The sequence below is a fragment of the Drosophila grimshawi genome, unplaced genomic scaffold (genome assembly GCF_018153295.1).
Source record: "Drosophila grimshawi isolate 15287-2541.00 unplaced genomic scaffold, ASM1815329v1 contig_1367, whole genome shotgun sequence".
Taxonomy (NCBI): Eukaryota; Metazoa; Arthropoda; class Insecta; order Diptera; family Drosophilidae; genus Drosophila; species Drosophila grimshawi.
Window position 1 is genome coordinate 2,656,075 of NW_025062889.1, and position 20,276 is coordinate 2,676,350.

General features: G+C 39.5%; 1 long non-coding RNA gene across 1 annotated transcript in view; it reads left to right on the top strand.

Annotated features, from left to right (window-relative positions):
- The first annotated feature begins 6,321 nt into the window (after window positions 1-6,321).
- The window catches only part of LOC116805926, a 44,434-nt gene continuing 30,479 nt past the window's right edge, over window positions 6,322-20,276 (top strand). The window contains exons 1-2 of the long non-coding RNA XR_004365460.2: window positions 6,322-6,684; window positions 19,453-19,501. This is a non-coding gene — a long non-coding RNA (uncharacterized LOC116805926). The remainder of the gene's footprint in view (window positions 6,685-19,452; window positions 19,502-20,276) is intronic.

The window sequence follows — 20,276 nt, forward strand, 5'->3', positions numbered from 1 at the left end:
CAAAGTAGAAGAAGAAGCAGGCAGTAGTCATAAAATGTGCCCAGTTCCACTTTATGGTCAGCGGCAGAGGATGGGCAGCGACACAGGCATCTGCTTAAGCGCTAAAACACGATAAATCTAATAATGCTCGCCGACTCTCTGTGTATGTGCGAGAGAGGGAGAGGGAGAGCACGCTCCTGTCGTCAACTGCTGCTGCTGCTGTCTGCTGGTGTCTGCTGAGCGCCGCATTCGCAAACGCGTCGTCAGCTGGCGCAACTGAACTGACCTGCCTCACGTTGCACTGAAGAGAGCACGCTCTTAAGTCCTGCACGCTCTCTTTCGCTCTCTCTTGCACAGCCGAGGAACTTCGGCTCAGCTCAGCCGAGCGGATGCATTGTAAAATGCCGGCTAAATTGAAGCTTTCCGTTAACTTCCGCTGCCGATGCCGCTGCCGCTGCCGTTGCCGTTGCTGGCGCCGTTTCGACAGCGGCTCTCTCTCCCTCTCCCTTTCCCTCTCTCTCATGCAGTCAAGTGCATATTTTGTTGCTGCTGCATTTTGTTTTATATTTTATATATGAATATTTTTGGTCACAGTCGAAAAAAAGTCCAAACTACAGAATTCGGGGGAATTCCTTCGTTCGAAATTGTTTTAAGTAATAAAAAAATAAAGTAAAAGCAGCGCAGTCGACGTCGCAGTCCCTGACTTGTTGATGAGCAACGACGCCGACGACGACGTCAAGTGCGCATCTAACGGAATTCGTTTACAACAACAGCCCACAATGCAAATTGAGAGAGAGTTTCTCACGGCTCTCACGGTCTCTTGAGTTCGCTCGCTCTCTCTCTCTCTCTCTCTCTCTCTATCGCTGCGTGTAACTCCAATGCAGGCGTCGCGACGTCGGCGCCGCCTCGTGCTAAAGTTTACTATGCCAATGCACTCAACGAAACGCCTCGTCGACGTCGTCATCGTCATCGTCGTCGTCGTCTGGCGCCCTGTACTAACTGCAGTAGCAGCAAGAAGCAGTAGCAATAAGCAGCAGTAGCAGTCAGCAGCAGCAACAGCAGCAGCGCGCCGACGCAGCATTGTGTGTGCTCTCTGTTTCTTTCTCTCTCTCCCTCGCTCTCATTGATTGGCGTTCCACCTTCACCTTGCCGAAGCGTCGCCGCTGCTTTTGTCTGGTGCGCTTTTGGCGTTTGTTCATTTGCCGTTAAACTGCACACAGCAGTTCTCGTTGGGCAAGTCCCCGTCAAAGTAATAGTTTGGCATTCAGTTGAAACGCAACATTCGCCAGCAGCGGTTGTTCAGCTCAAACGAAGCAGCAGCAGCAGTAACAGCAGTATCAGTAGCAGCAGCAGCAGCAGCAGCAGAAGCAGCGCAAGCCACACAAATTTATAGTTGCTGGTTTGCAGTCGAGTTTGGTCGCTCAGCCGCAACGGTCGAACAGTTTGACAATAGAAGCAGAGACAGAAGCAGGAGAAGAAGAATTGTTTGCATGACTTTGCAACTTTTATTGCGAAACGTTGCGCATACGCACTCTGTGTCTAACGGTACTACGCACACACACACGCACGCACAACAAACACACTTACAGTTAGCCAGAGACATTTATTCAAGTCAAGTGTTGCCAAAGCAGAATAAAAAGCAAATACAAATCTAATCAAGTTGCATATTCAAAGTGATCAGCAAAATTTCGTGCATTGAATATCGCTATATATAAATTGAAAAAAAATATATATAAATATATATTATATAGACTACTGATATGTAAAAACAACAAAAACAACAAGCCATGTGTAATCCAAAGCTCTGTTATCAATTCCCCGTTTTCGCCATCTAAACAAAAATTAATAATACTATGAGAAAAAGAAGAAGAAGAAAACTGCAATCGTTGGAAATTCCTAAAATGTTAAAACACATTTAATGACAGGTGAGTGTCTTGAATATGATATTGTATTGAATCCGATACGATTACGATTGTGTTTATGAAATGACCCCGTTTCTCTGATCTCTGACAAATATATAATTGAATAGGTTTGGTTTTATTTCAAAGCAAATATGATGAAAGAGTTTTAGAATCTGAGATTTTGTATACAAACAAGAACTGTTTAAATAGGTAAACAGATAATATTTCATTTTGGTGTATTTCTATACGTATTATATTAAAAACTGTATATATATACCATTCAACTAGCGGCCATTTTTGCTTAATCCAATATTTTGTGTTCACATTAAATGTTTAGGCATATTTCCTCATTCCTTTTCAAAATGACAGCAACAATTTCCCATTTCGCTTACATTCCGCTTAACAACACTATTTTTTCTGACAATTATCTCAGATTCTTTATTCTTGATCTGATTCTGGTGTATTCCTTAAAAGAATAGACTAGAGAACGAAGTCTAATTTGTCTACAAATTAGGTAGAAAAAATCTTAATTCTAAGTTCAGCAATCAACATCGATCAAGTTTGTGAAAGTTTGGTATTGAAATCTGAGAGTTGCTCATTCTGGCCGCTTTTCTATGCTGTTGATTGTTTTTCTGTTTTACTTGCATAAAGAATTGAAAAATATTTCAAATGCTTCGAAAAAATCACAGACTTTTCTTTAGCCGACTTTCTTTCCTCATTCTCTAGTTACTGTTGTCGATAATGCATAATATCCTTGAAACTGAATACATATTTAATGCTGATTGTTCTTCCTCTATTTAACACGCATAAAGTATTCTTGAATATTTCAAGTGCATCGAAAATAGCCAACGCTTTTCTTTTCTGATCATTCCATACATATCTGTCTAGTAACAAAATATCTTCTGCTTGTTATCGATAATATGCCGAATCTGAATATATAATTGTGACATCAATTTAGGTTGTTTTTTGGAGTCTATATCTCGAGTCGAACTAATCGAATAAGCTTTCCAATCTGCCTACTTATTTTTCGACTTTTCATGCAGATTTCTAAAAAGATAGTTGAAAATCTGTTTTATTTCTTTCTCTCAGCGAATAATCCGTTCAATTCAGAAATAGAAACCACTGTTTTTTGTTGTTTTTGTGCCTAATCATTGTGCTTAGTTGCATTTTCAGCAACTCGATTGTTTTTGTGGCCAACGATAAATGGTGTTAAATAGTTCGACTGGAACTTTTGTTGTTGTTGTTGTTGTTGTTGTTCATTCCGACTCGCTGAGTTTTCCCCCCTTTTCATTATCAACTCAGTTTCTCATTGTTGATTGCGATGATTTGCACCATTTGTGTTAAGTCGAAACTTAATTTTCAAGTTTTGCACACTTATTCTATATATTCTATCTTATCATCGTAAATATGTGAAGAAGCTGACGCAGAACGAGAGAGAGAAAGAGAGAGAGAGAGAGAGAGAGAGAGAGAGAGATAGATGAGAAGGGAGACGAGGGAGGGAGAAAGTGGGAGAGGTGTCTCTGTTATCAGCGACTATTGCATTTCCTAATGACAATCTTATTTGGCGCGCATTTTCGCTGCCGTTTCTCGACCAACCACCCTCTCCTAACTCCCCAACACCCCCTTCCTACACCACTGAGTTCGTCTCAGCCGCTGGCGACCCTTTTCTCGCTGATAAGCAAATTAGCTTGCCAACTGGCCTAATAATTGAGTGGGCGGGGAAGATATATGGTGGTTTACCTGATACTGAGCGCTTGATACAGTAGACACTCATTAAAATAAACACGTGTGTCAGAAACGTGAAATTTAATTCGTTTTAAATTCTATCTGAGAAGCGAAAGATCATTTGTTGTTATATTTTCAAGTTAATAAAAGACTTTATATTATCAAATATTAGAAATAGAATATAGAAAAAATCTGGTCGAACTTTAATTTGTATTATATTATAAAAATTAAAAAATAAACGGAAATGTTCTTATTAGTATTTGAAATTGCGAGAAAGCTTTAAGTACCAATTTCAAATGGCTTTCAATAATTCGATAAGCCCAAGTTATCGAAAACTTAAGAAAGAATATAGAAAATGGTCAAAAAACGAATGATGGAATTTTAGATTAATGTGGATGAATAATGATTTTGTTGTATTAAAAAATTATCGTTCCACATAGTTTGCAAAAAAATGTTGATATACCACTGTTTATTGATGTGTTTGTCTGTGTGTGTGTGTATTTGTATGTGTGTGTGAGTGTGTGTGTGTGTAATACACACTGTGTTTATTTTTAGGGGGGGCGTTAACCAGTCGAGAAAACTTCTAAGCGTTTGAGCCGTCGCCGCCAACTGACTGACTGACTGACTGAGTGAATGAATGAATGATTGAATGACTGACAGACTGACTAAAGCTTTTTAGCCACAAGCGGTTCTCACATTTGTCATGGAACAGCAGTAAGCGAGGGGGTGTAGTGGGCGAGTGGTATGGGCATAGGGGGGGAGGCGACATCATAATAAAGAAAAGTGGCCGCAAAGAGTGCTTAAAAAATGGAAATAGATGAGTGTGCCAAGGCAAGGCAAAGGCAAAAGCAAAGAGCATGGGAAAATGGAAGGCGACCGGCAGCAGCCAGGTAAACTAGCCAAAAATGAAAGAAAAAAAATAGAAAAAAGAAATTAAATAGGAGCATGAGAGCACAACACGAAAAAATAGCGCAAAAAAAGAAAAAATGAAGCAAGAAGTAAAGAATTTCTACTTATAACGAGTTTTTATTACAAACGCGCGAAAGCAGCTCACAAACAAACCCAAAAATATAAGAAAAAAATAAAAAAAAATCAGCCCCCCGCCCTCCACAACCCGTTAGCCGAAAATGTATTAAAAAAGTAGTAAAAATAAGTAAAAAAAAAAAAGTGGGCTGCGAGTCTAACAAAATTCCAAAAGGAGTGCCTGGCCGAGTGGGAGGGAGACAGAGCAAGAGCAAGAGAGTGCACATAAAAAGTAACAGCATTTTTTGCCTAGCAGACAAATGCACGGGCAAGCAGACGGACAGGCAGACAGACAAGCGGACAGACAAGCGGACAGGCAGACGAACAAACGAACAGAGACACGAACGGACGGACGAAGACGAAGACTGCGAAAGCATGAAGTAACATTATTCAAAAGAAAGCCAAGTTAAGGCATGCCGAGCACACACACACATAGACAAAAGGAGAGAGAGAGAGCACACAAGAGAAAGAGCGAACGCCGCAGCATAAGTGCAGCAGCGACGCGTTGCAGGCACAATGGCGGATCGCAGTAAGCATTAAACATCAATGCTGCTGCAGCAGCGACGCCAGCAGTGGGCTGACTCCAACAACAACAACAACAGCCGACATTCTTTCATTCGTACAACGACCTCGACTTTGATTTGCAGCAAAGAATTTTTGCGCGAGAGAGCCCAAACACGATGTGCCACCGAAGAGCGAACGAGCGCCGGTGCGCCACACACACACATGCACACACGCGCACACAGTAAGCGGCCTCCAAAAGAGAAATGGCAACCCAAACGAACGGCCTCTAGACGACCTACACGCGTGAGCAGCAACACCACAGACAGAGAGCGAGAGCGAGAGCGAGAGAGAGCGAGCGAACGCACGAGATGACTGCTCGTTTGCTGTTCGGCTTTTTTTTCTGATTTAGCATCGTGTCTTGTCAATCGTAGGCAGCAGCAGCAGCAGCGACGGCAACGGCGACTGAGGCAGCAACCGAGACTGCTGCTGCTGCTGCTATACGCTTGGCAATTTCGTTTGTTCGCCAACTTCATTCATTCGTGCTGCGCGTCTCGTCTGTGCCGGTCGTCTAGCGCTTTCGCCTAGCACTTTCAAAGTTAACATTGCTCTTCTCACACACACACACACAAAGACACAAGCAGTGCTAAAGTGAGAAAAAAAATAAATAAATATGCCGACGCCTGTCTGTGCTAAAAGTCGCCAAAAAGTTAACGCGTTACTCATACAAAATATAAAAAAAACTTGACTATCGCCAGACACAAATACAAGCAAAGAAGACTGAGGCCGGCCAGACGACTCACACCCATACACATGTGCGTCTGTGTATGTGTGTGTGTGTGTGTGCATAGCGGCTTCAGCTAGCAGTTAGCAGCTACAGTTATCAAATGCGGCCGCCGCCGGCCTGTCAACTTGCCCAGACAGCGAGAGAGAGAGAGAGAGAGAGATGGAAAGAGAGCGGAATAGGAGGGAGGAGGGAGAAGAGAACTGAGCTGAGCTGAGCTTTGTGTATATAATATTTCATATGTGCAATGAATGTTTTGTGTGTGTTGATGGAGAGTGTGGAGAGAGTGGAGAGTGGAGAGTCTGTGTATCACAGCTAACCGGATGTTGATTTGTTGGCCTGCTGCACAAAAAACCGCAACAACAAACACAACAAAACTCAACACTCAGCACACACAACATCTTACAACACTGGAAACGCACACACACACACTCACACATCCTTTTCAAACACTGCTGCTGCTGCTGATGCTGCCTATGATGTGATGAAAAAGAATGCGAAATGTGGATGCCGACATTAAAAGACAGACTTCGACGCTGCTCGCTGCTAAAATACATTCAAGCCAAAAAAATACAAAAGCAGACAAAGCCACTCGCTATTAATAAATACGTATGTGTGTGCTTATGAATGTGTGTGTGTGTGTACATACAGTAAAATGGCGAAAGCAAAAAGAAAACCTGAGCAACACCTTATTCCGAGCTGTCAATGCAAACTGATATAGCTGCTATACATGATATATATGTGTATATAGTAAACATAAGCTGTAAATAGGTAAGCCACAAAATAGAAGAAATATAAGCCATGATTTTTATACAAAACATTTAACATATCTGAAATCGGTTATAATCGGCTATGATGTCAATTTGAAGCAATACATATATATCGTTGCTAAATTGGAATCTAGAATTTGAGATAAAAAATTTGTAGTTTATCTTAACTTTTGTCTCTAACTCTTTCCTATCGGATATAATAGTAGTGTTAGTTGTAATCTTATTGTTTTATTCTAATAAGTATAACACACTCTTTCCGAGTTGAAATTGATTGATTACGATTTCATTCTACACAATTCTAAACAGCAGCATTTGTTAAGTTTGTTTAGAATTAGAATTTCCTATATGTAATTGACACTTTGTATATTGTATCTATCTATGTATTGTACCAATACCGAAATAATGCAAACAATTTATAGATATTTCCATAAATCAAAGAACTATAAGTTTTTTTATTTAACATCTCTTAAGTTGTATTTTCCTTATAAGCATCACTCAGTGAAAAATGTATTCTGATTGTCTTTCAAATCTTAAGTCTTATAATGTGTTATTCACAATTTCCACCTTTCTTAATTGTGAACCAAGATCTAAGATATATCAGCAACCCCATAAGATATATATGCAAGGGTATCAAATATTCTTCAAAAGATTCTTTTACTTCATTCTCACAACTATTAAAATTGTAAAGTTTAAGTTAATTGCTGAAAGGGCGTTACAAGCATTTTAAAAGAGCCAATTTCGCTGGTGTTATAGCTTCATCTTTTATTTTAATTACTATATTTAATAACTTATTAGCTTGTATTTTATGGCAATGCACTGTGAAATAGATTTAAGAACATGTGTCCAAACTATATACTTAATCACATAATTAATGACTTGAAACTTGAAGCTGATGTTGAAGCAAACCGAGCAAAGCAATCTAACAATCAAACTGTGCTTCAAAATCAACAAAAAAGTCGCTTGTTAGTTTTGCAGTTTAACATGCAATTCCCAGAGAAGCACATATACACAAAAAAAAAAAGGAGGGGGGGTGGGCTCGTTCAACCACGCCTACCCTCGTGTTTTTGTGATATGCGGGGCGTGCCCCGAAAGCGTGCTAATAAAACATTTAATTAAAACATTAAGCGACGACGACGTCGACGTCACATAATTAAACTGTAGCACCTGAACAACCCAGCGAAGCGAAGCTAACCAGTTGAAGAGAGCACCCCCCAGCCCCCTGCCCCTACCTCCCTGCCCCTCCCCCCTCTCTCTCGCTCTCTCTCTCTGCACAGTTAGGCTGTGTCGACAATTGTAGTAAAAGTTTATCGCCCGCATTAAAAAACCATGGATTAAAATTCTACTTCAAATAAAGAGAGTAAAAAAAAACAAAAAAAAAGTAGCGAAAACCTTTGGCTACCTTTTTTCTTTTTTTTTTGTTAAACATGTAACGGTTTCTTTTTGCTATATATGTGGCAAGCAGCTCCAACCCGTTGCAATAAAGATAAGAGGCGCAGTTAGCAGGTCGCAGTAGACCTGCATTTGTGCGCCAGTGTTGGTTAACAAATGTTGTCCACTAATTGCAGTGCCCAAAAAACATTTCGCTCGACTATTTTCGGCTGCCATTACGAGGGGCAACTGGGTTGTGCTTAGGGGGTAGGGGGAGGGAGTAGAATTTGGGGGCGTGGCTGTGCAAAAAAGTCAGCGCCAGACATGCAGACAATTTCATATAAAATGCATGAGCACGAAACCAATTCAATAGCCACCTCCCCAGCACCGGCAAAAATGTTGAGAGACGATTGCCTGCCTGCCTGCCCCACTGTAGTTGTCGTTAGAGATAGACTCCCAAAAAAATAAAAAAAAATACGAGGAAGCAGCAGCAAATTACTCGATAGGCGATAGACCAGCCTGCCTGGCAAAGTTCTAGATACAAGATACACCAGGACGATGACAAGCGCAAAAGGCATTCAAAAAAATAATGAAAAAAAAAATTGTGTAAGAAATTTTTGTACGAAAAATTAAAAGAGAAGTGTGGCACAAGCAGAGGGTTGTAGAGTGGTTAAGGGATGTGGCAGGGTGGAGAGGTGGTGGGATTTACTCAATCGAATGGAAGCGGCAAAGTTTTCGAATTAATTTATTGATAGCCAAGCGATAAGGCAATGGAAATGCGAACTAAAGACGACAGATAAAAGAAGAGCTGCAGAGTGTGAGATAAGCGAAACATCAAAAAAGGGAGACGACGAGGAGGAGGAGGACATATCTGAAAACTGAACTGGAAGTTTGGTTTTAATCAAATGGGGCACGGCAGAAATTTAAAAGCCAAATGAAAGAGAACAGCGCCATAAAAATGATTTGTGTCTGCAAGTGGAGACACAGAAAAAGAGAGCGAGTCAAACAGAGAGAGAGAGAGAGAGAGAGAGAGAGAGAGAGAGAGATAGCTGAGCTGTGGCGATAAAAAGAGATCGCATGAGTCATAATGCTCATACGCAACGTTTGACAAATACGGCAAGAAAGAACAGCAGCAGCAGCTGGCATTGAAAATACTACAAACATTTCTGCGCATTCGTATTTGTCTTCACGTATTTACTTAGGCCAGTAAAAAAAAGAAACGAAGTCAGAAGCAGAAATGTACGCTTTGTATCTGATTAAATGCGTATAAAACAAGCCAGGCAAGCCGTAAAAATAAATGTTAACGCGTTCGAGAACATTACGACTGGGGAGTTGGGGCAGCAAAGTAGCTAAATCGCCGAGCAAAGTTAAAGCCAAAGGCAATGGCAAAGCCAAAAGACAAACACGCTAAAGAAAATAAGCTTGGAAAATCTTTCAAGTGTGCAAAAATATTAAATACTCTGGCAATTATGGCAGATAAATGCTAATTAAATCATATAATAGAAAGTGAGGGGGAAAAAAACAAAATCATCATTTTTATTTATGGGTTTTGATGCGATAACGTCAGCCTATGTGCGAATTTTTGACTTGTGAACAAACATTTAATGATAAGATTGCGACCTATCCCAAAGCTCAGCGGATTGATGGATTGCTTTGAAGAGTGGAAAGATTTATGGTACTTTTTAGGCAATTGTTTTTATGCATTTTAAATGATATAATGACATATTCAATTACGATGAGAAATGGGTTTTTATAATGTTTAAAAATGAACAAAATTTTATTTTGTTTTGCTAGTGCTGCAATAATAAAATTTAGATTTATTTACTTAAGCATTTTATAACTCTTGAGGACTGTTTATTGTTTGGTGAACTCTTTATAAACTAAATATGTTTTGTTTATATACAAATTATACATAAAAATTAAATAATACAATTTCTATTTAAAAAATTTAAAATACACTCGATCTGGCGCCAACGAAAAACAATTTTCAATTATTGAAGAGTAGTGTTTTCAAATTGGTATCATTTTTATATGAAACGTATATTAATATTATTTATTTAATTGGAGGTTTAATGCAAATACTTAGAATTAGAAATAAATTTAATATTCCTATTTTTAACTCACTTTATGTACTCAATCAAAGCAATACCTCTTGATTTATTCTTCTTTTTTTTTTATATGTTAATGATAAGCATTTAATCTTATTAGCTTTCAATATAAATATAAATCTATACTTAGAAATAGATAGAAGAGAAATCACTTTAGCTGATAACTGTATACATATATTTATGCCATAGCTGTTGCCTTGCTGGCCCGTGTTGCATATAAACTGATAAATGAGGAATACCTTGTTTAAAAGCAAAGCAAGAAACAAGAAACAAGTAACACAAATGAAATACAGACAGCTGCCGAGCTTTCGTACAGTGTGTACTATAAGTATATGCAATTGCTGATGTACATGTTTGTATTTATAGGTTGTATTTGTGTTTGTATTTGTATGCTCTGGTAAATATATGCACATAAGTAAAAAGCATCTTTGCCAAACCAGAGGTGTCTACCACACCCTCTCCCTCCCATCTCTCTCTCTCTCTCTCTCTCTCTCTAGCTCACATCTTTATCTCTTTTGTGTTCAATAACATTTAGCTCTGACTTTGACTTTGCGCATTTCTCTCCTATATATTTTTTTCCTATAGTTTGTTTTTATTGTTTTAACTGCTGCTGCTGCTGCTGATACGCGACTTGAACAAAAAAAAAAAAATAAATAAATAAAAAAATACAACAAATAATGCAAATTTTATTTCGCTTTTTATACGCTTTATGTTTTTTTTTTTTTTGTGATTCGAATAGTCGTTGAGTTTGTTGTTGGTGTTATTTTTTAGGGATTGTCTTTCGGTTTGGATTTGTTTTGAAAAAAACGCTGCTTCGATTTATTTATAGTGTCATTCATGCTGCTCGTTTTTCAACAGTTTCAACTGTAGTTTTGACTATTTGTGTGCTTTGCAACTGTATCTGTTGCTATTGTGTATAACTGTATCTGTAACTGTATCTGTATCTGTGTAATGGCTGCTCTATAAACATTGTATATATATACATATATTTTTGATTGTATTTATTTGTTGTCCTCTGTTTGCTTTTGGCCGCATCGCAACTGCTGCAATTTATTGTTAGTAGCCAGAAGCTGGCACTAATAAAATATTGAAATAACACAACAATTTGTATGCCATGATTTCTGGTTCAAGTTTATTACACTCGCTTCTCTCTCTCTCTCTCTCTCTCTCTCTCTCGCTCTCTCTCTATCTCTCTAGTATCTACTCCCTGCTATCTGCTCATATAAATAACATGCGTTTTGGCTCAATTTTTGGATTAGATAAATGCAATTGGTTAAATTTAATTGACAACTGAAACTGGGGAATTTTGTTAGAAGTTCAATTGTTTGAATGTTTCGGGGATTAGCATTGATATATTGTATACTCTTCAATCTCTATCACTCTCTCTCTCTCTCTCTCTCTCTTCTGCATGTCGCTTACCAAATTGAGTTATAATGCTGTCATGTATTGACCATGCTACTTGTAACTCGGCTTAAATGAGTACCGAGAGATTTAAATAACTACCAAAGAGAGTACTTAGACTAATAAAGAAAGCTTTTGTGGCTGCAAATAAGTGTTGGGGCAAGATTATTGTTTAAGCATTTTCATTATACTACATTTTATTGAAGATGTTGTCACATTTTTTGTTGCTCGCCTATCCGCTTGTTAAACTGTACACGTTCTGGGGCAAACACACAGCAAAACAGCTGTTATATTTACGATTTTGGCACCGTCTTTGGCATAGCTAAAATTTTGATGAGTGCGCCATTTGGCTAAAATACATATATACGTATATATATATATGAATGTTTATACAACTGTAGTTTACTATTTTTGTGTAGCATAGTTTGGGGCGCTTAAGCAACCACTTAACATTCAGCGCTTTCGTTTAGCCAACAAACGACAACAACAACTTGAAAATGTGGCAAACAGCACAATTCTAAAATGTGTGCGGCTATTTTTATGGGCATTACGTCAGTGTCTCTGCCTACTCTGAGAGAGGGGCAGCGGGGCAGATACACATGTGTATCCCATAGATACATGTGTATCTCTGTGCAGGCAGCAGTACCCACATGTTTTTGCTTCTTTTTTATTTTTTGCATATATGCCAATTGGCGAATACGCAATTCGCGATACATAAAAACGGCTGTAAACAAGCCACACACGCCGACCGAGCAGAGAACAAACCAAACATAAACAGAACGGAAACAGAAACAGAAATTCAGCTATATGCGGTATTATGAGAATAAAGCTAAAGTTTACACACATTATCCCCCTAGGCACAAAATAGGCTAACAGTTCAAATGCCACACGCCACACACACACACGCATAAGCAACAGCAACAGCAACAACCAGAAAAGTTGCAATTGTCAGTTGTGTTTGCCATTTTAATATGCAGATTTTATCTCAAATAAATATTACTCATGGCTTCCACCCAAAGCAGTCAAATTCTTGTTCAAATATGTCTTAACACAATCTACACAATCTTTCTTTACAATAAAGACACTTAATCTTTCTATATACCCTTGTATAATTTTGTCTTAAAGCTTGTAATACATTGAAGTAGATATCTGTGAACCCATAGAGTATATATATTCTTTGTTAGCATCACTAATCGTCTGCAATCTTCATCAAACTTGGCCCGAAGCCAACGGGATCAGCTGTCATAGCAACGATCGCTCGAAATATGATTTCTTGTATGAAAAGTTGTGGAAACGTTCCTAAATGTGAATTTTTCGGATTAAATTTCATCATTTTAATGTCGAGTTATTCTAGAAGACAAACCATGATTAGAAAATGTCTTGTTTTTTGCAAATCGAAGCATTTTTGACAAAGTTATTGCTAATTAAAGAAGTACCATTTTTTGGGACAGAATTTGAGCATGAATTTCGAGCCAGAATCGCATTTCTAACTTTTAATGTGGAATTATTTTAGATGTCAAATCAGGATTAAAAAGTTTTGGTTTCAGTTATAGCATTTGAAAGTTTGGGCACCCAGCCCAAACCTTGATTAAAATATATGTAAAATATTTCATTCAATTTAAAGTTGATTTGTTGATCAACATAAAAGTTAGAATAAAGTATGAATCAAAATGAGTTATTGTTTGCAGTTTTCCTCGAGCAAATCAAAATGAGCAACACCTGTCGCCTGTGACACGCCCCTTCCCCCCACCCACAAGCTGTTACTGCTGCTCAAATAATTTGCCTGTTGCTGTTGCACACACACACACACACACAAACACTCGCTATACTCATGCCACTTTTTGTTGTCTTTTGGATTTAATGTTGCCACATAAATTTAGCAAATCAAAAACGCGTTTTATGTTCGTCTTTGCTGTTTCTGTTGCTGCTGATGTGTTCCGTCTGTCTCGCTATCTCTGTCCCACTCCTCTCTCTCTCTCTCTCTCTGCCTATCTCTCTGTCTCTCACTCTCTCTTTCGCTGTTATTATCTGACTGTTTCTGTCCGAATGCTGCTCAAAGTTTTCGCTGCTGCTCGAAGCTAACAAAATTTATTGCACTTACAAGCATATTACAAACGCCGAACTGAGCTGCTCACGTAGCGCGTCTCGTCTCTCTGTGCTTGCCACATTGCTAATGTCCGAGTTGGAGTCGACGCCGAGTATTCCCAGCAGCCACATAAAAAGCGCGTTTGCCACGTCCTGCACAAATTGTGGCAGACGCTTCGCTTGCCACCCTTTCCCCCCAACTCATTTCCCAGTCAGTTTGAAGATTGATGTTGCGTTGAATTGCGGCTGCTGCTGCTCCTCCTGCTGCTTGCAAGGACGACTGAACTGAACTGGACTCACGATTCTTGCTGCTTGCAACTTACAATATGAATTACTCATCGCTCGTTTTTGTAGCAATTTACTGTCATTGTTGTTGTTGCCGCTGCTGTTGCACTTGTTGTTCGCCTATCGTCAATGCAATTTTTCTCAACCTCGCCAGTTTTTTTGCTGCATTTTTATTTTTGTGGCAAGCAGCTTTTTTTTTTTGGCTCCTGAGAGAGATCTATCTATGTCGGCAAGGTACTTTAGTGTTTTTTTTTATTTCACCAGCATATTTGGCTCCAATATATTTACTTAAAAATACACAAAGGACGTCTTTGCAGCAATATTGTGTGGCACATGCCGCATGGGGCAGGTTTTTGGCTAGTTGTTGCTTTAAAGTGGTGTTTGCTTTTTTTGGTTTTTTGACCATTTAAAGCGAATGCCGCAGCAATTACAAGTAATGCGGCAACTGCGTGTTTGCTGCAAACATGGCTGACATCATTAGGCTGCACACACACTTAGGAACACACACACAAACATAGCCACACACACACAGTTACACACACATATGCTGGCTCGGTTGTGCTTCCGTTTTGACCAAGCTTAATTTCCTGGCAGGCAGCACATGGCGTATGTGTAATCAACTATATTGAAGCAGGCTCACCTCTCCTCTCCTCTCTCTCTCTCTTTCCACTCTTTCTATCTCTGTCTCTCTCTCACTGTTTCTCTTTATTTTGCTTTTACTCCCTCCTCTTTTCAGGGTCTCCTTCTTCTGCTTAATCACTGTAACTGCCATTTTTCATCAAAGTAATTACGCGAGACCGTCGCCAGTTTCCCTCTCTTTGCTTGCAGCTCAACTTCAACACACACACACACACACACATGCTGCCTTCCCTTGGCAGCCACGCCTCTGAGACAGCGCCGTCTGTGTTGTCCTGCAAATTAAATCATTTGATATCCATTCAAATTTTATTCGCCATTTAATTTGACAGCTCATCAAGAACAAACAGCAAATTTGACCCATATAGACGGCTCTCAAAATAATATATGATTTTTTTTTCAAGTGTCTGTCTACCTGTCTCTCTCGATTCTTATCTTAGCTATTCCAAATTTGTTGTACAAGTTTACCTTTGGCAGAAAGTTTTATGAGTTTCAAGTGCCACAAATCCAAATATTTTCATTAATGCCCAAAAGCACGCTTCAAATCAACTCATAACAGATTGGTGGAGATGATATAATGAAGTTGTGTAAAGTGTGTGAAAGGCAAAAGGAAGCATCTCGCACTTGGTAAACTACATAAATACATAATTTAATTGCTGTAGCCTTCCATTTGATATACCACACAATATACCTAGCCAGATTATTGATCGATAGTATAATTTTTATTATGATGCGTTCTGCAGAAACACAGATTTTGTTAACCAAAACAAATTATGAACTGCAAGTCTGCATTATATTTGAAAGCTGGGTTCTGCGTATCTGCTATTCTAATCTAAACAAGACAGCTCTACATTTTCTAAGTCTGTCTGTCTAAGTCTTAAGTATGTTGGCCAAAATTGCGTTTTAAATCAATTTCTTCACATTCTCCTCAGCTTTTTTTATGCTGTTAAAAAAGTTAAATTATAGTTGGTAGATTTTGAGCTTGAGCTTTTAACTTTTTAAAAATTATTTCTTTGTATTATGTTTATTTATTTTTTCCTTACTTCTCGTGTGTTGTAAATTTGAACTTGTTTTATTATATTCATATTTTTTCCTTATTTTTTCATAACTTGGCACTTTTTGGGCACTTTTCCTTTGTTGCCTACTTTTGTGCGCAGTTTGCAGTTTTTTAGCCCTAAAAAGTTGCCTTTATTTTTTATTTTTTATAAAATTTATGAGTCTCAGCATTTTGTAAATTAATATTGCAAATATATATAAATATATATGTATATTGGAAAGGGGTGTGGCACAGGTGAGCTCTCTCTCTCTCGCTCTCTCTCTCTCTCTCTCTCTGTTTTTTATGCCATTGATTTGTTTGTCTGTTGCAACAAAACTGAGGCACATGCCTCTGCTGCCCCAAGCTCCCCTTTAGGCTTTAACGAGCCAAAAGTTCCGTTTGGTTTTGCGCAGCCGATTGCCGATTGCCAAACACACAAATTTTGGATGCCACGCCCTTAAAGTGAGCACTGCCCCATGCCCCACGCCCCACGCCCCATTTTGCAAGTGGTGCCAAGGTGGCTGCTTGTTTTTGGCCTCGCTCTGCAACGTTGTGGTTTGGCTTTGCCAATTGGCGTAGGCCGTGGCAAAAACCCGTTTAGCTGACTGACCCTGCCACTGCCCTTCCCGGCCAACCCCCGCCTACCGTTTTGGGTTTGCCACTGGGCTGCCTGCCAGCTGCCACTGCAAGGTTTCCCTCTGTGTGTGTGTTGCATGCATAACCCAAAATACAATGCTAGCTTTGCTGCTTCTTCTTCTGCTTCTCTCTTTTTATGGCCTGTAGTTTTTGGCTCGCTGGCCTCTCGTCATAATTTTTAAGTGACCCAAGAGCGCCCCAGCCGCATGTGGCCGCCGCAAGTCTGTGTGTTGCAAGCACTGCTGGACACACACACACATAGGTATATCTACTGCTAAATGAAATATGGCGCATAATTTGTTTTGCTGCTGCTGCGCAATCAGAAAAGAAAACTATTTAAACTTTTTACCTGCTTTCCGAATTTTTCTCCCTCAATATCTCATTCTCTCTGTCTCTCTCTTTGCTATCATGATTATATTTTTATATATATATTATTTAATTGAGTCTGTTTGTTCCAAGTCTGCCTAAAGAATAATGCAGCTGAAATCAGGTCTGTTGTTCATGTCCTTAAAGCCCAATCTTGTTTTGAGATTGTCGGTCTTCAATTGTGGCTAATATTTGTATGTTAAGCTTTGCTACCTTGGAATGTAAATTTCTTGTATCAAGATACACACTTTTGATTTTAGAATTCTTTTTATTTGCACTTTGCTACCTTTTAGCAATCGCTTTGACACCCTTCCGCTAGCTCTGCTTTATCTCGTCCGCATAATCAGTCCTCTTTTCTTTATAGCTTATCTTATCCCACTTCATTCACCCCTTTTGCTACCCCTTTCACTACCTTTTCCTAATCCCGTCGTTTTTCCCCATTCTCCACAACTTCTCTACCCATTCACAGGCTCTGCTTCACTTCCGCTTCACCCACTTATCCTTAAATAACTGACGCCTACTGATTTCCTGTGTGCGCCGCGGGTGTCCAAATTTTCAAAGCCTTTTCACAGCTGGCGTTTTTTTGAGTTTTCCCCCCACTCGCTCGCTATTCCCCCCTCGCCCCTTGATTAACTTCTCGAATTGCTTGTCAGCTCGGCGAAGAGTTCAAAGTTGAGGGCAATTAACATTTGTTGCCCTGAGGCGGCGACGGCGTCGTCAACTGTTTATTAATATCGTGTTGTTGTTGCTGTTGCTGTTGCTGTTGCTGGGGCAACAAGTCAATTAGCTACTCGAGCAATTCAAATACAGCTTCTGGCTTCAACTTAAAGTCAATAATTCTCAATTCATATTTTGGTGTAGCTCTCTCTCTCTCTCTCTCTGCTTAAGTTGCACACCAAATTTGTTGTGGCAAAAGAAATTTGCGACAGCTGTCGCACTTCTTTTTGTTGCACAACATACAAAGGGATACTTGCAAACAACAAATAAACAAAAAGAATGAAGAAGAAATAACAACGGCAGACATTTCAGACCAGACACATGTAGTTGGGGGCACATTGTTGTCCTGCTACTGCTGCTGCTGCTGCTGCTGTTGTTGCAAGCAAGCACAAAATGCAACGCTGTGCTTAACAACTCGACGCATAGACAATGCGACAGCTTCTGCCTTCTCCTCATCTCGTCTTCAAATGCTCTTCTTCTTCAGCTTCTTCTTTTAGTGTCTGTCCTGCTGTCCAATACAAATGCACACCCAAGTGGTGCATGCCACAAGAGCGATACTACTAGATACTAGATACTACAACCAGCCAAAAACTTTCTTTGTAGTAGGCGTCGTCGTGCGGTCTTAGTTTTTGTGTTGTCCATGCGGTTGTTGATACCCTGTAATTTTAATTGTACAGGGTATAAGAGTGACGCACTTTGGCCGTTGGTTCTCATTGTTAAGAATATAATATTTGGTTAACAAACCGAATTCCTATTTCGGTCGGGCATGGAAGGTGTAAAAATTCCGGTGAGTTTTTTTTTATATTAATTTTATTTATTATTTATTGTATTAATATACACATATTTTTAGACAGCATTTACTTAAAGATGTGTCTTATGAGTATGTTAAAACTTCATACAGAATAAGTCTTAGTCAAGCACTGTCTCTATCTCTCTCTGTCTCTCTCTCTCTCTCTCTCTCTTTCTACAGTGCCTTTACTTTGTTCGTCCTTTGTATTGTTTTGTCTGATTTTGCTTTGCAGTTAGCTGTGCATTTGCAAGTTGTAGTTTTTGTAGTAGTTGTCTAACCCGTTATCGTTTCCCTGCTCCGCAAATGCATGTAGTTTTTATAGACTCTCTGCACTTGTCGCAGTCCATTGTCTTGACACATGCAGAGTGAGACAGAGAATGAGTGAGAGATAGAGAGAGAGAAAGGGGGAGACTTCTATCTCAGTCGAGACGGAGACAACTTGCTTAGTGCTGTGACGTCTGCTGCTGCTGATGCTCCTTTTAGTTACTGTTTTCATGGTCCAACTGTGTTTGTGTGCAACCCCTCGCCCCCTCAGCTCCCTTCTCCCATTCGCCCCCTCTTGTTCCTTTGTCTGTGGCAGGTGTTTCCTTTTTGTGTAGTTTGAACAATGCGCATAAGAAAACATTACCTTTAAATCCACAAAAATAGTAGACGAAAAAGTTTTTCTCTTCGTGTGATTGTTTTTTAGTTTTCTCTTTTTTCGTTGCGTTTTAATTTTAAGCATATTATGAAACTTAAATGCGATGTAATTTGCTTGGTTACTCTAAGGCGGAGGACTTAGCCAGCTTAGTGGCTTAGCGAGTATCTCTTATGAGGGTTTCTTCTTCAGCTCCTTATTCTCCTCTTTCTACTTCTCTGATTGCGGTTGACAGCTGGACGAGAGACAAGGCTGAGGAGGCAGAGGCGCTGGTGTGTCTCTGACAGTTGAAAGTGGGCAATATGAAGTTGCGCCTTTAAAGAGCACCAATGTCATTGTCCTAGAGCTGCCAGAGCTGTTATTTTTTCTCGTTAGCTTTAAAGTGATAGAGATGATAGTGAAATGCTAATGAGATACCCTGTACTTAAGGTGCGTGCATTTATGAATTTAACATAAGCGGCCTAGCTAGCTGGAGTACATTGAAATATGCATTGAAAATTCCCATAAATGGGAAAACATTTTGGGAATCTGGTGGGCAAAATCCTATGATGATAAATATTTGATGTAGGTCTGACAAATAACAAAGGTCTCTAATCTACCTGCTGCATTAGATTTCTAGCTTTGTGTGTTTACTAAATGAATTAAAATATAAATAAATATTAAATACTAAATTAATAAATTAACATTTCATTTTCCTATTGCAGCGACCTCATGGAACTCGGAGACCACAAACGCAAGAGCCACAAAATTTTGGTATGTAGACTATAATATACTTTATAAATATATATATATAAGTACAAGTGTTGATCTAGCTTTTTAATCTGATTACCTTATTGCGACTTGGATCCATTACCATAATTAAGGGGTATCTAATGTTTGTATACTCATTATTAGAAGCTGCAGCTTCTGCTGCTGCTGCGTTGCATGCCACACGCTTGACGTATATGACGTTGCATGCATGTTGACAGCTCGCCTGCAGGGCAACTGCTGTTGCTCCTGCTCCAGCTCCTTCACAGTCATTTCTCACCAGAAGCAACGCATTAATTGCTTGCGGTTTGCTGCTGTGTGCAGCATGAGAAGTTGCCACATCCTTTGGCTCCTGTCTCTTGTCTCCTGCCTGCTGTCTCCCTGTTTAGACCTCTAATGAGGTCATTGCTTGACAATCGCATTTGCCATGCAACATTTGCTGCGTTGGCGTCGCTTCTGATTTGTTGCATGCCCCATGTTGCACAGCAGCAGCAGTAGCAGCAGCAGCGTCATTCATGTCGCGTTGTTGTCAGTTCGCCAGCATCATTCGTTGTCATTCGGCCGTTTTTCATTCTGCATTGCGCGTTGCTTTCATTTCCGTTTCCTGTGAGCAGATCCTGGTGCTCCTTCCTCCTCCTCCTCCTTCTCCTCCTGCTTCATTGCGGTTGTCATTAGGCGCAACGCCCCCGATGCACCCCGTCCACTCAGCACCTATCTAGTCGCTATATTTCATTTGATTTTAGTTCATTTTAAATGTCTTTCCGTCTTTTGTTTTATGCTG